At 35.0% G+C, this 14,879-nt stretch overlaps 1 protein-coding gene across 1 annotated transcript in view; it reads right to left on the bottom strand.

Annotated features, from left to right (window-relative positions):
• LOC142351998 (oligosaccharyltransferase complex subunit ostc-like) overlaps positions 1-14,879 on the bottom strand; it is a 158,377-nt gene that overhangs the window by 5,407 nt on the left and 138,091 nt on the right. The window lies entirely within an intron of this gene.

Genomic DNA, 14,879 nt, shown 5'->3' with positions numbered 1-14,879 from the left:
TTTAATTGAGGTTTATTCCAGTGCTCCGCTATTTGGGGAAGCAACAGCCTTTCCATGATCTCTATAGTGGGGCACAGAAAATATAAGGGACGGTATGATTTGGCGTCAATGGATGGCTTGCCAGTTTTGGCAACTCAATGATCGTCGACTTTTTCCATGATCAGGGAATCTTGGAGCAGGCTATGGATAGGTCGAAGATACAAGTTAGGGATCGAATTCCATTCTCTTCTAGCGGCTTCAGATGCCGTTTCTATAGTAGCCGCCCGTGTGCAAAATTTTATACCTTCAATGAACAGAGCGGGGACTAGCTAAAATACAATTGAATTTAATAAGTAGTTATGCAGAAATTGTAAATTTAAAGATTCAATTGAGTGGTCAGTTCGGGTGGTAAGATTGATGTTTGATGATTGAATGAAAGCCTTACGAAGATTGAATAAAAGCCTTACGATGATTGAATGAAAGCCCTACGTTGGTCCCTACAAAATACCGTCCTGATTTAGCCTAATGGTTGTAATAAACTTATGAAATAGTTTCAGAGAATGTGAAAGATCATATTGATCTTGCTCCTTTTACACTTGAGCTTTTCTGTTGTCCCGATCAATATCGTCGGAACCCTCTGTGGCTGTTTTGTTGGTTTGTCTTGACAGTTGGGCTAAATCTTCCTCCATCGACTGGAAACCGGTGAGACCGCTCCTTATTATCGTGTGTTGAGTGTTATCAAGTCTTGTTTTTCGCTGTTATTCGTTTCAGCGATAGCATTTTTTGCAGTTCAATTTTTTTAGGGCCTTTTTGTTCGGGCATGCTCGTTTTTTTCCGTTACTACTTTACTTATTAGTGACGCCGAAGACAGACAACGTTTTGTGCAACGCCGAAATTTGCTCCCGGCCACTTGCAATTCTAAACTAGATTCAATGCAATTTTTTTTTAAAACTTGGTACCATGGTGTTTGCGTAAATTTAAATCTCTGTGAAAGTGAGAAACTAGATTTTTACAAGTGAGTAAAATCTTCCAATGTTTGATTAATAGATCATGCGTGTCCTAGTGAGCTCACCCTTGAGAGTCTGATGAAATCTCGGTTTTTGAAAAGAGTTCCTAAAGATTCACGTGCTCCTGTGCCTAACAGCTTAACCGAAAAAATTGATGATATAATCAGAGACCTTAGAGTGTGTCGTCATTTGCCTAATTGTTGTGATAAACTTATTAAAGTCTCCACGCGCACACGAAAGGAAATGAATTAGTCGAATAAACACTTTACGACTGGGCAGCAAGATAATTTCAGAGATAATTTCAGATGGCGCTCGAGGAAGAGAGTCAGAATTTAACAGCTTTTATAAAACCTCTGGGCCTGTATAAGTGGAAAAGACTTGCTATGAGACTAGCGTCTGCACCAGGAGTTTTTCAATACCTTATGGAGTTTTTTTTGCTGGCCTCTCTTATTAGTGTATGTAGATGACGTTTTCGTTTTCGGAAGAAGTTTAGACGAACATCTGAGACGATTAGAACTGATTTTGCAACGTTTAGCGGAGAACGGATTAAAGATTAAGGGATCAAAATGCAGTTTTTTCCAAAAGCGTGTCAGCTTCGTTGGGCACATTGCATCCGAGAATGGAGTCGAGGTCAACCTAAAAAAATTAAGAGCGGTAGAAAGATTGAAAGAATCATCCTTGTGGGCTATTATCGAAAATTGATTTCGGATATCGGAAAAACCGCAGAAATTCTTTACAGTTTACTGAATAAGTCAAAAAAATTGGAATGGAGTACAGAGTGCAAAGGTGCGGTAACCGAGTTGGAGAAGCATTTGTGCTAATTAATGCAAAAATTTACATCGGAACAATTTGGGGGAAGCTGCTACAAAGAAACCTATTAAATTTCAAGGATCCCCTTGGTTTCTCGAAAACTGTTTTCATCAATACCATATATTTTGAAGACGACTTTGTAAACTAATTTTTTTGAAAATCAAGAAGGGTAAAAAATGTCAAACAATCGAACACTTTAACAAGGATCACTCTGCAAAAAAAAATTTCGGAAACAACAAGACCACTTTTACCAGCGGAAAAAGTTACAGAATAACAAATATGATAATTTTGCATTAAAAATCTTAGAGGAAAAAGAAATTAGCTTGTTCGGAGAGCAGGTGAAAAAAACGGATTCCCAGGGGTTTTTACTCCAAGGAAAGTTCAGAACTGAAAACTGGTAATCTTAAAATAACTCCGGAAATGTTTTTATAAGCGTTATTGGCACCATCAATTTCAAACTTCACAAGGAGAGGAAAATTTTTTAATGAAAATTAGAACGCTCCAATGCGAAATTCAACGAATGAAAATTCAAACAATGATTGAATTATCGAAGACGTTGATAGTCCATCAGTAACCCTCTTCGAGAAAGGAACTCAAGTTGAAAAAGCAGGATCTGTTTCATATGTTAATAAAAGTGCCAAAAAGGATTCAAAATTAAATAAATTTTTTTGCAAATAAGTTCTTGTGTTAGTAGGGGGTCAGAATTCTTCTTCTATTAGAGGTATAGATGTATTATATTTATACAACGCTGCATGCAACGTGCTGTATCCAAATGTTGTCAAATTAGAAAGCGGCAGTTTTCAGCAATATGGAGAAATGCTGAAGAAGATCAATTGTGATATATATCAGTGCTCGATGAATAGTAACCTAAATTTAAGTCTTGAAAACCTGCATCGCAGCCTTTTTTCCACATCAGACGTTAATCAGATTCAAAGCGTTCGAACAGTTTGCCATAACAGGAAAGAAATTATCATTCGGGAAGTATTCCGAGATTGGGATGGAAAATACCGTCATCAAAATTTTATTCAATGGAACGACCAGTTTCAACAGGAAATTTTTCCAGTAAATGAAAAAACAGTTTTTCGGAATTTAAAAACCGAATGCTTATACATTTGGTTAAAAGCGAAGGACATTGCTTTGTCAGTCTCAACAGTCTACCTCATTTTTCAATTTGTGAAAATTTTTTATATTGTTCATCTATTTAGGATTTGCTATTAATGGGGCGTCTTGGCATCAACTATTCCGGAATCTTGACCCCGTAACGGGAACACGTATGTAAAATCAATTACTCAAATAATAAATGAACGCCGAGAACAAAAGAAAATGTTTGAAGAAAAAGAGTTCATAAAACAGTCATTTGTTTAAAAACAATTTAAAAACAAGAAAGAAAAAAGAAAGAAAGAGAGAAAAAAAGTTGTATTGAGCTCAATACCAAAAAAAAGAAGAAAAAAAGACTAGAGTTTGAGACCAAAAACAATTTGTCCTGACTTTAAGACCAAAAAACCGGGAACGTCTTGATTTCATGACCAAAAAAAGAGAGGAAAAAAGCAAAAATCTTGAGCTCACGATTGAAAATGTCGATAAACTTTAGAAGCAAAACAGATTTTCTAATCAATATAGCGGGCAACGAGTTTCCAAGGATTGGTGAATATGTGTACTACATGCCAGAATTAAGGAAATTTGTTTCCCAGATTTCCCCGGTAGTGTAAAGAGTAGAATGTTGTCTGTGGTGGACTCGGAAAACATCCACGCTAGAACTTCTAGCACCCGCCACTATTTGGTCGCGTGCTCTGCAGACTAAAGTGGAACTGAAATGCCAGTGCTCGCAGTTAGAGAAGTTGAAGAGTACAAACTCTTCACATCAAAAAAACCTCGTCGATTTTCGACAGGAACCGTATAACTATTGGAACAAGACCAAAGTGGCAACAAAAGATGTATTGGCAAATGGAGCGCCGAGTGTGAGGCGTTGCGAGATAATTTAAAGGCAACAGCAGCAGCCAAAAACGCTGAACAGGAGCAATCCATTGAGGTATTGAAGAAAAAGTCGGCCAATTTGAAAATCAAAACTGCTAAAAAGGGGCGAAGTTATCGAAAAAATGGAGAAAATGAATCACCATTTGACGTCAGAGCTTAGTCAGCTGGAACACTACAACCAGTATTTGGCCGGCAAATGCCGAGAAAAGATTCTGTCATTGATCGACAAAAAATTACTCTTAGAAACGAAAACGGCAAACAAAGGCCACGGAGGAATGTTTAATCGAGATTCAAAAGAAAAACAATTTGAATCGGCCTGCAACGCTATACGAGATTTTGTTGGAAAAAAATTCTGCTTCAAAGGATCAGATCAAGAAACACTACCGCAACATGAAACTGTTGATGCACCCTGATGCTGGTGGAGACAAATAGTTCTTCAAAACCATCAACTGGGCATATCAAATTCTGACAAATGATGCGGCGCGAGAAGCGTACAACACATTTAGACTTGACGAGGCAGAAAAGGCTAAGAAAAACGAAAACTGATAATTAAACTGCCCTATGAAACTACAAGCTTTTCGTTTAGGAAGACCTTCAAATAACAAGAACTGTGAATGAAAATATTGTTTGATTTTGTGGTGCACTCTATTTTTGTTTAAAACGTGGCAGTGCGAGTGTCACAATAATTTAAAAAAGATCTTTTAAAAATCCATGGGTTTCAAGTTTGAAGATTTAGTTTAAAACTTGATTTATAACATGATTTGCGGCTGACACAAGGTTGATAGGTGTCAGAAAAGGAAATAACCTTTAATTAGGCAAAGCTCGTTTTCGAGCCAAATCAATTAACTGACATATCTTTGTTGAACTGTTTAATCTACCACGATGATGGAACTGATATTGGGTACCGACCAAAGCAAGGAATAAATTCATCCATTGGACACCATTAATTTAACATCAGAGCTAACCAATCTACTAAATTTTTATTTATTAAACCAACATTTCTCCACATTGATCTATCTAAAATTTGAACTTTCAAATTTGCATTTTGGGCAAGTACCACGCTCAAATAGCCAAAGACATCGAGTATTTAAGGTTTCTATAATATCTTTATAGCCAGCGAGCACGACGTTTACAAAAGTAAAACATCTTTTCCTAATTATTCTGGTGCTGGTCTCGATGGCTTGGCTCCTCAGGTTTTAAAACGTCTTGTGTTTAAGTCTAATGGAAGCGCTGGTTTGGAGTTCATGGAAAGTCTAAGAAAACTGGTGAATGCAATTGCAAGTAACTAAGTCCCAGAATACATTAGACTGTTTTTCTTCGGAGCTAAATTAATAGCGTTAGTTAAAAAAGATGCTGGTCTACGGTCCATTGCAAAAAGCAACACCATGCGGAGAGTTTTTGCAAAGTGCGCTGTATTCAAAGTCTCAGATAAAAGAAAAGAAAACTATGGAAAACCCCAAATTGGATGAGGCACTCGCAAAAGAGCTAAGATTGCGGCCCATCTTTTCTGAAACGATCTTAAAAGTCTGTCTCCTGAAACTCATGTTTTGCTTAAGTTGGATTTTTTAAAAACGCATTTAAAATTCCTTGAAACGCGAAACTATGTTAAAACTTGTGCATGATATAAGACCCAGTGTGTATCCTTTTGTTTTTTCAACCTACAGCAAAACTAGTTTCCTGATTTACGGCGATGCAATCATCTCATCTGAAGAGGGGACGCAGCGGGGGGATCCCGACGCCCCTGCCGTTTTTGCAGAGACAATTCGATTTTTTGTGATTGAGATGCAGTCGAAATTTAATGAATGGTACTTAGATGATAAAAATTTAGGCGTTGATTACAAAACTGTGTTGAAATATCTTAAGCCCGATATGAGCTGTGAATAAGATCTAACTTGGAGTCTAAATTTTTCTGAATGTGAGCTAAGTTGTTTGGGAAATACTACTGTTTCGCAGCATTACACATTTTTGCATTAAATTCATTATTTGTGTCCGGGAACAAGGTGACAGCTAAATATCAGCTTGTTATTTTAGGTTCTCTGCTTGGCGATGCAGTTAAGCTCGACTTTTTGTCTACCAAAATTGATGAACTTGATAAAACATCAAACACAGTTGAGCGTCTAGACGCACATTATGGTTTTTATCTTCTGGTAAACTGTTTTAGCATGCCCAAATTGTTGTATTTGTTAAGAACAAGTATCTGTTATGCTGAGAAGGACCTACTGAAACACTATGACGATATCTCGTAAAAAAAACTCTCCGCAAATTAACAAATGTGTTTTACTGATACTCACTGTTAACTCACTCAGTTATTACGTCCTCACAGAGTGGTTTAGGTGTTTCTTCTGCGCAAATACTTTATCTTCCCGCTTTTTAGCTCAGCAGTAGGAGCCCGTGAAGCACTGGAAGAGATCTTCAGAGAGGAGTTCCAAGACAAAGAGTTCAATTGTGATTTTGAAGAGTGGTATGCATTAACAAGAACCCTTGATGCACCAGACAATGAAGATAAGAAGAAATGGTCTAAGCTTATGTATCAAAGAGTTCTCACGAATCAATTTGTTGCCCAAGTTAGGTGAGGACGGAGTGAAATGGTTAAAGGCCTATGAAGATAAATTTGCTTCACAATTGCAAAATGTAAAATCTTGTAAAAACATTTATCTTAAGTTGTAAAATCGACAGTTGAAAATATCTGTAGGGTTTTGCTTGGTTGCAAAATATTGCGATCTGCACTTTTTGGTTTTTGGTTAAAAAAATGGAAACCTCGCGTTTGCATGGGCTTTCTTGTGTAAGGAGTGCAGGGATATTCTCACATTACGCTAATTTGAACCACCTGTTAAACAAACTTTAGCATCTGTTTGTGTTCCCTCTGTCTTAGAACCAGCTCAATTCTACAGAACGGACAAGAGGAGACCTGATGGCATCACTCTCGTACCCTTGAAACAAGGCAAACAAGTTTTGTGGGATATAACTGCGGTGGCTGTTTTTGCTCCTAGTAATTTGTCTTCTAGCTCGTTTGGTAATCCTGTAATTGCTGCAGCGAAAATCGAGGAGAGAAAAAACGACAAGTATAAAGGTCTTGTTGCAGCAAATAAAGGTTATTTGTTGCAGCATTTAGCGTCTAAAGCTCAATTATCTGCGGTACCGTCCAGAGAGGAAACTTTGAAAGACCTATGTAAATTTCTCTGTATTATGATAAATGAGCCAAGAGCTGGCAGTTTTTTGAAACAGAGATTCTTCCTTGCAATCCAAATAGCTAAGGCTTCTTGTGTATTTTATCTGAAAATGTGCTTTCGGCTGACGTTCGTAGTGCAGCTGTCTTTTTTGGCTTTTGCTGTCACTTTATCGTTGAAATCCTTCGTTTGAATTATTGAACATGCCCGGGCTTTCATGATGACAGATTTTATTGACTGACTGGAGTGTTTGGTGCTCCTAATGATACTTTCTAGACACTTTGATTCAAAAAAATACCGTTTTCTTCACAAAGTAAATTAATCGAGTCAAAACTAATGTCAGGTTTGCTACTAATGCTCAAGCCCGAGCTTTATCTTTTCAAATTGTTTTATAGATTCCTGGCCTATCAACTTTAATTCAGCAACAAATCCGGTAATAAATTAGGATTTGATCTATTGCTTTCTATAGATATATGATACATAGGAATTGCTGGAGTGCATCAAAACGGTACTCCGCTTCTGCCTGTTCTGTCAAAATCAGTTGGCAGTTATGAGAATCTCAATAAATTTCTGTCTCCATGTTTCCAGAGTTTACCAGGTGTATAAACTGAGACTAACTCAAAAGATAGTATTTCTCGATGTTAAAAGCTTTTACACCAATGTGCCGGTTGAGGAGGCAATTGAAATTGCGATCTTAGAGCCGGAATCCAGTGACTAAGTTCCTGCAATTCCGAGGCCAGCTATGAAGAGCCTTTTGAGACTAGCCTAACTAACGTTCACCTTAATTGTAATAAAAGGTGGTACACTAAATGCGACGGTTTCGCCATGGGTGTTTCGCTGGCAGTAATTTCGGCATATTTGTGGATGGAGTCTTTTGCAAAATTTTTGCAGAAATCAAATGAAAGAAGGGAGAACAAATCTCTTGACATGTGCATTAATTATAACTGTCGGTTTGCTTTCAAAGAAAAAGTATTCGTTTGCAAAACATTTAAAAACTGATTTCAAACAAAATGCCAAATTATTACTGGCACAGAGTATAAAGAATGCAGGAAATTGTATCATCTGTTCTTATTGGGAGGAGAAGGTACAGCGGAGGACACTGAGGAACCACAATGATTCAAAAAGTATGTGGACGACCTAGTGTGCAATTTTAAAGGGAACCATCTAGAACACCTTGAGTATGCAAATTCTCTTCATTAAAAACATAAAATTTACTCTTGAATCACCCAACGCTAATGTAAACCTGGCTTTCATAGATCCAAACATAAACGTAAACAATGAAGGAAAAATTTGCACTCATGGGTATCAAAAATCTGCAGCATAATCATTATTCTGCAATCTTGCAGGGACGAGCAATCCTTTGATGTAGCTCCTAAGAAAAATCAAGAGATCTGGAATAAAAATCAGTATCCAACTGAGCAGTCCTCCAATATTGTTAATGAGACGCGAAGTAAAAAAAGTCACAAAAGGTTACATCAGAACCACCCAAAAATGAAGAAAATCACAAAACAATTAAAAGTCTCAACAAAAATGAATTTAAACTGATGTTTTTTGTTTGATAGAGAAGAAACAGCACTCAAATTTTTGCGAGTAGATCGAGAAAAATGTGTCTTATTGAAACCTTCACGAGAAAATTAGGAATTTGCTTGCGCAACCTGATAAAGCTTTTTGATAAAAATATGAAACGCCTGTGGTATACTAACTAAATGAAAAGGATGCAATTCCATTTAAGATTGCCGAACCAGCCGACATATTACCACTAAAAATTTGGAGCGAGAAAGGAAGAATTTTCTGTGAAACAACACATCTTCAAACGTTGTAGTACAGAGCATAAAGTTGAAGGGGAGATTTTCGAAGCATGTCGCGGGTTTTAAAACTAATGGCAATCAAAGCGAGTAACATCAAAAAGTTGAAACCGCAACTTAATACGACCGAGGAGTACTGTGGTTGGTATTTGCTTTGAAGTATTAGTTCAGATTCAAAGAATTTGATTTTGAATTTCAAAAGATCTTCTGACACACATTAATTCTAGATTTTATCAACCCCAACAACTGAAGGATAACAGCATATTGGATTGAAAAAACCCTCCATTCCGGGAGTTGAAATCAAAAGACCCGGGAGTTTTTGCTGTAGTAAATGTTGAGAAAAATGTTGTAAATGTAATTTTAACTGTAAAAATTATCATAATTTCGTTTTAGTGTTAACTCATTTCGCATCTTTTGATAGATAGAGTCAATGACTGTTTTATACACTTTGTCAATGACTGTTTTAATATATTTTTTTTTTCGATTTTGCAAACAGTTTTAAGTGAAACATGACGATGAACGCTATATTTCAAAACGTTTGTTTTTATTTCATTCAGATTGAGTACATAGTTCCATCTTCTCTCAATCTATATCTTTCACCTAAAATTTTGAATACGTGACAATCACTTTGCCCCCATCCCCTCTTAATAACAATAGTGTACGAATCAGTATTCAAACAATTTATCCATTCCTCTTTTTTTGCAATATCTTGGCATTTAAAAGAACTTCACTTTTATATAAGATTTTTAGGGTGATTTTTCATTGTTCATTGAGTTATCTGCTTCTCTTAGTCCAAAATTTTTGTACCTTTATTGTGCTACATCGTTGATAATCTGGAATGCACGATTGGCGTTTTGAAGAACTCTTCATCTCCATCAGCATTTGGATGCCTCAAAGATTTCACTTTGCGGCAATGTTTTTTGTTTGCTCTTTGGTAGGAGAATGCCATCCCATCCAGCGTAGTAGGTTGATTTATTATGTACTTGCTTCAAAGCTCAATAAAAACATTTCTCGCTGGCCTTATATTTGGCCATTTCCTTTTTCAGGAGTTTTGTTGTCTAGCAATAATTGTTTTTTATGGCAGTTGTTGGCCAAGCACTTTTTATTTGTAGAAACTCTGACCGCAATAAATTTTTTTTCTTGGCTGTTTTAATATTTTTAACTGCTTTTAGCAGGAAAAAATTTGTTTCAGTGAGTCAATGGATTGTTCCCGGCGTTTTTTGCTGCTGTGGATATTAGATCGTTCCTTACTGTATTATACTCGTCAGTCGATTATCCGTTGCCCTTTTGTTGCCTCTTTAGCTTTATCAAAAAAAAAATGTACAATCTTTGTCAAAGCTCAGCAAATTTTCTTTGATCTATGATCTTGCATATAAGTTTCCATAACTCACAAATGAATAATTTCGCATATGAATAAAAATGTTTGTGAGTATGTGGTTTCTTGACCCCTGCCTTTCCAATTAATCGAGACAGCTTTTCAATATGTTTTTTGTTTTTCGACTTTTCTCTTTTTCTCTGCATTTTTCGTCTAAAACTCAATCAACTTCATTGTTTTTTTGCTTTGAACTCAAAATTTTTTTCTCTTTTCTTTCTCTTCATTTTTCGCTCTCACAATGGAAACGTTCCCTTTATTATGTTGTAGGTATCAAAATCTAGGCGTTTTCATTTTTGATGAGCTCGAAATCCGGATATCTTTACTCTTTTTTCTTTTTTTGGTCTCGAGCGCATGAATTTCTCTTTTTGCTCATTTCTGAAAAAAAAACAATTTTCTGTGACATAGTGTACAAACTAAATAATTCCTTTTCATAAATGCATACTTCGTTTATAGCGCTCAATACCTGCAAAATTTTAACTTGATCCTTTGCTGAAGCTCAGCATATATAAGCTGCCGTATTCTGTTGTTTCACACTGAAATTCTGTTATCACAGTTTAAATTGTGCTTTTTTTCTAGTTTTTTCTTCAGGTCTCGAAGAGAATGCGCCTTGTTCCTCAGCAATATTGTTAATTTCCCCTGCACTCTGGCACTTTCCATAGCAGCTTTGCTTTCACAATTGTCACTCGTACCATTTGGCAGATTGCTAGCTTTCTCAGCTAAAGCCTGGTCTTCTGGGTTTCTATTAATTTCACTGTCTGTAGATGAATGTATTCAAAAGAGTTAATGAAGTCTAAAACTGGTTTCAAAATTTAACAAAAAAGTCCTATTATCAATTAATTTTTTTCTTAATCTATATAATTTTATACTAGCGAAGAGTGAGAAAAGAAAGTAAAAAAAGTGAGAAAAGAAAGTGAGAAAGAAAGTGAGAAAAGAAAGTGAGAAAAGAAAGTGAGAGAAGAAAGTGAGAAAAGAAAGTGAGAAGAGAAAGTGAGAAAAGAAAGTGAGAAAACAAAGTGAGAAGAGAAAGTGAGAAAAGAAAGTGAGAAAAGAAAGTGAGAAAAGAAAGTGACAAAAGAACGTGAGAAAAAAAGGTGAGCCGAGAAAGTGAGAAGATTAAGTGAGAAAAGAAAGTGAGAAGAGAAAGTGAGAAAAGAAAGTAAGAAAAGAAAGTGAGAAAGGAAAAAGAAAGTGAAAAAAGAAAGTGGGGAAAGTGAGCAAAAGAAGGTCTTTGATAGTTGCTCTCAATCTGTCTATTTCGGGGCACTTTCCTAAGGCCCTGCTCAACTTTTTGAGTTTCTTTCTGTCAGAGTCTTGGCTTTTCGTTTTATAGACAGAATAATTTAATGCCGTCTGCAACCGCTCAACAGCAACCATAATTTGTTGCTCAAAATTTTCGATTTCAGCTTTGAAGCTTTGCTGCAGTCCTTTTATTGGTAAAGCAGTCATTTCTGAAAGTTATTTTCAACGAAGAAAAGCGAAGAACGTTGTAGCCAAGAAAAGCGAAGAAAAGTTTAAGCGAAGAAAAATCAGGAGGATAATTGAATTGCAGGATAAGAGTCTGAGAAAATGAAAAAAATCTGAGCAAAACCTCACACACCTTTAGGCCAGTTCAGACCTGCTCACCCTAATTAATTGTAATCACCAATGGATGCTTACCAAATCGTTGGCCATCTGGGATATGCAAAAAGGAATGATAATGTGTAAAAAGAACAATCAGTACTGCATTAAAGCAACTCAATGTAACGGTTAACCTCAGTTAAAGGTCAACAGCTCAAGGTCTCACACGCGTGCACGCAAACACACATACATACACACACAGACGCGCGCGCGCAAACAGGTTCACCCACAAACGCACAAGGATAAAATTCAGTGGTTGTACTCCAAGGCATGGTTAACGTCAGTTAAACCTTATCAGTTGAAGGTCACAAACACACACAAACACAGTCACATAGACGTAAGCGGTCAAGTTAAAAGAACGTTCAAAAACAAATCGAACGTTTGAAAAGCAAGCAAACGTTCGAAAACTAATCAAACGTTCGGAAACGAATTGAACGTCCCAAAACCGAAAAAAGCAAAATGGTTATCTGAATGCCTACGTGCACACATGCACACACACACACACACGCGCGCACACACACACATACGCATGCACGCTCACGGACACACGCACGCACACACATAAAACCAAGTCACAGAACACGCTGCATGTTTAAGGACCGTTAAAACATGTGAAGATTGGCGCTTAAACATGGTGGTATAGGATGCATGCATTACGCTAGGCTGCATGTTTAAGGGACGCTAAAACATGTGAATTTAGGCGCTTAAACATGGTGGTATAGCATTCGAGTTAGAATTAATATATATATATATATATATATATATATATATAATTTATATATATATATATACATATATATATATATATATATATATATATATTAAGATGACAAGAAATAGATTCAACCAGTTTGAACAGGTAGCATCAACAACAAAATATAGCTTAACATAAAATAAAGCACACCAACTTTTTGTAGAAAATAACCGTAATATTAACATGATTCATATCTTGCTTATTGCATTTGTACACCCCCTAACTGATATTAAAGTTGTTTTTATCAAAATTGTATATTATAAATTCTGATCATCTAGCAATTAAAACAATAAGTAAATACATCAATAAATAAAGAAAAAGAGGGTTTGATAATGTCTCTATTAAAACTTTACAATTAATTGAAACAATACTTAGCGAATAATCCATTGATGACTTTTTTCATTCAGCAAAAGAAATTACATTTCCACCTACTTTTTGTATTAAAGTTGCCTCTGATACTATCAGTAACTTCATTGTCTTAAAAAAAGAATGTGATTTAGTCAAAAAATTTAGTCAATAATAACCAATTCGGTGATGATTGTGTGGAGAGTTGAAGAGCTTTTTGAAAGTATTATATAACAATAAATAAAATTGTTAGAAAATACATCATAGCAATGATACTCGAAAACAGAAAAAAATACGCTAGCGTTTTATTTTATCTATAATGAATAAAATATAAGGACAGAAATTGATATTTATTTTTCTCCTATTGAAATTGACAGCTACAGTAACAACTCATAAAAAATAGATTTTATCTGTGGTAAACCCAGAAGTTCAATCCAGATTTTGTTCCAAAAAATCGGCAATCGGTAAAACAGCTTCAGGGAGATCTAAAAAATTGAATAATGAAAACATTTTCGCAAATAATTAAATAAAATAAATTGAATAACTATCGCAAAAAATAAGTAAACTTCATTCCAATATTAGCAGTGCTCAGAAAACAAAAGTTGTTTTGTCATCCGTAGCCAACACATGAGCATCATCTCTGCTGCATTAACAGGTATAGCTTTATCTTTTTCTATACCGACGGCCTTTGCTGCAGCAACTGTATATTGTTTACTTTCAAGAAATATGAATACTAAAGCGAGAAACAAAATCGAAACTCATCCTCAAGTGTATATTCTAACAAAACGGTTTAGCGGGAAGTTTTATCATTTGCATACTTAATCTATGAATGATTAAAAAACGGACGAAAATGATTGAAATGGTTAAGAGAGTATAAAAAAAGAAATCTAATTCAATTTTTTTTGAAACCAAACTTATTAAAATTTGCTGATAAAAATGTAATTAGTTATAAAAATCGAAATTACAATCAATACTAAACATAATTGAAAAGTTAAAGACTTGATTTATAATAGTATCACTGACCTTGGAAAAAATTCTGTTGAACAGCTTTAGAGTTTCGTTAACCGCAATTAAAATAGTAATACTAAATTAAATAAATGAACTAGAACTACAATTATTGTTATTAATTCGAAATTTAAAATTGAATTTAAAAATTTATACCTGAGAAACCTTTTCACCGATTAACCATAGTAGTTAACCATCGTTAAAATTTAGCTTTATATTAAAATTAAAGCTAAACTTAATTTGAAAAATTAAAAGTGAGTTTTAGTACTAATTAAAGGGAACCTATGTTAACACTAGCTAAGTACCGTTTATACTTGATATTTCTAAAGTTCTAACAAGACTCGGCAAATTTCGATCCATAAATAACTGTAGTTTACTTTCTTTCTAAGAGACATCTCTTAACTCTTCAACTTCTATTCTTACATCACTAAGAGTCATTGATGTTTTTCTTTTTCATATAGTACGTGTACCCATCAGCAATATAGTAGGTATCACGCGATGTGTTTTAGTTATACAACTACAATGTCTACCACCAAGATAATATGACTCAAAATTAAATAGGTTAAAATTGTTTTATAGTTAAACGGAGCTGCGTCACAGATCAGTTTTACCACAACTAGTTTATCTGAAGAGAATAGAAGGAATTTGATATTTTAATGCTAAAAGTTTTATGAAATTAACTAAAATTAGGACTAATAACCCAAAAGCTGAACAATCGGAAAACCGAGTTGTGGATATCAGAATAATTGATAGATGAGACAATCTTAGCAAAGATTCATTACGAATGTTAGCTTTCAAAAAGATAGTAACAAATATTCTAATCCGAAAATAATAACTATCGTAAGAGATGAATTAAATATAAGACCTATAATATCACTGCTGAGATAACAAAAACTTTTTCTCATCCATAGTCTCTACATAAACAACATCAGTTGAAAGTTTACAAATTGAAGTTCAGGTTAATATTAATATTGAAATTAATATTAACTAGAATTATATTCAATATTAGATAGAAAAAAATACTATTAAATTTAATAATAT

The sequence above is a fragment of the Convolutriloba macropyga genome, chromosome 13 (genome assembly GCF_964194025.1).
Source record: "Convolutriloba macropyga chromosome 13, txConMacr16.3, whole genome shotgun sequence".
Taxonomy (NCBI): Eukaryota; Metazoa; Xenacoelomorpha; order Acoela; family Convolutidae; genus Convolutriloba; species Convolutriloba macropyga.
Note: the sequence above shows the minus strand (reverse complement) of the source record. Positions and strands in the feature narration are given on the sequence as shown.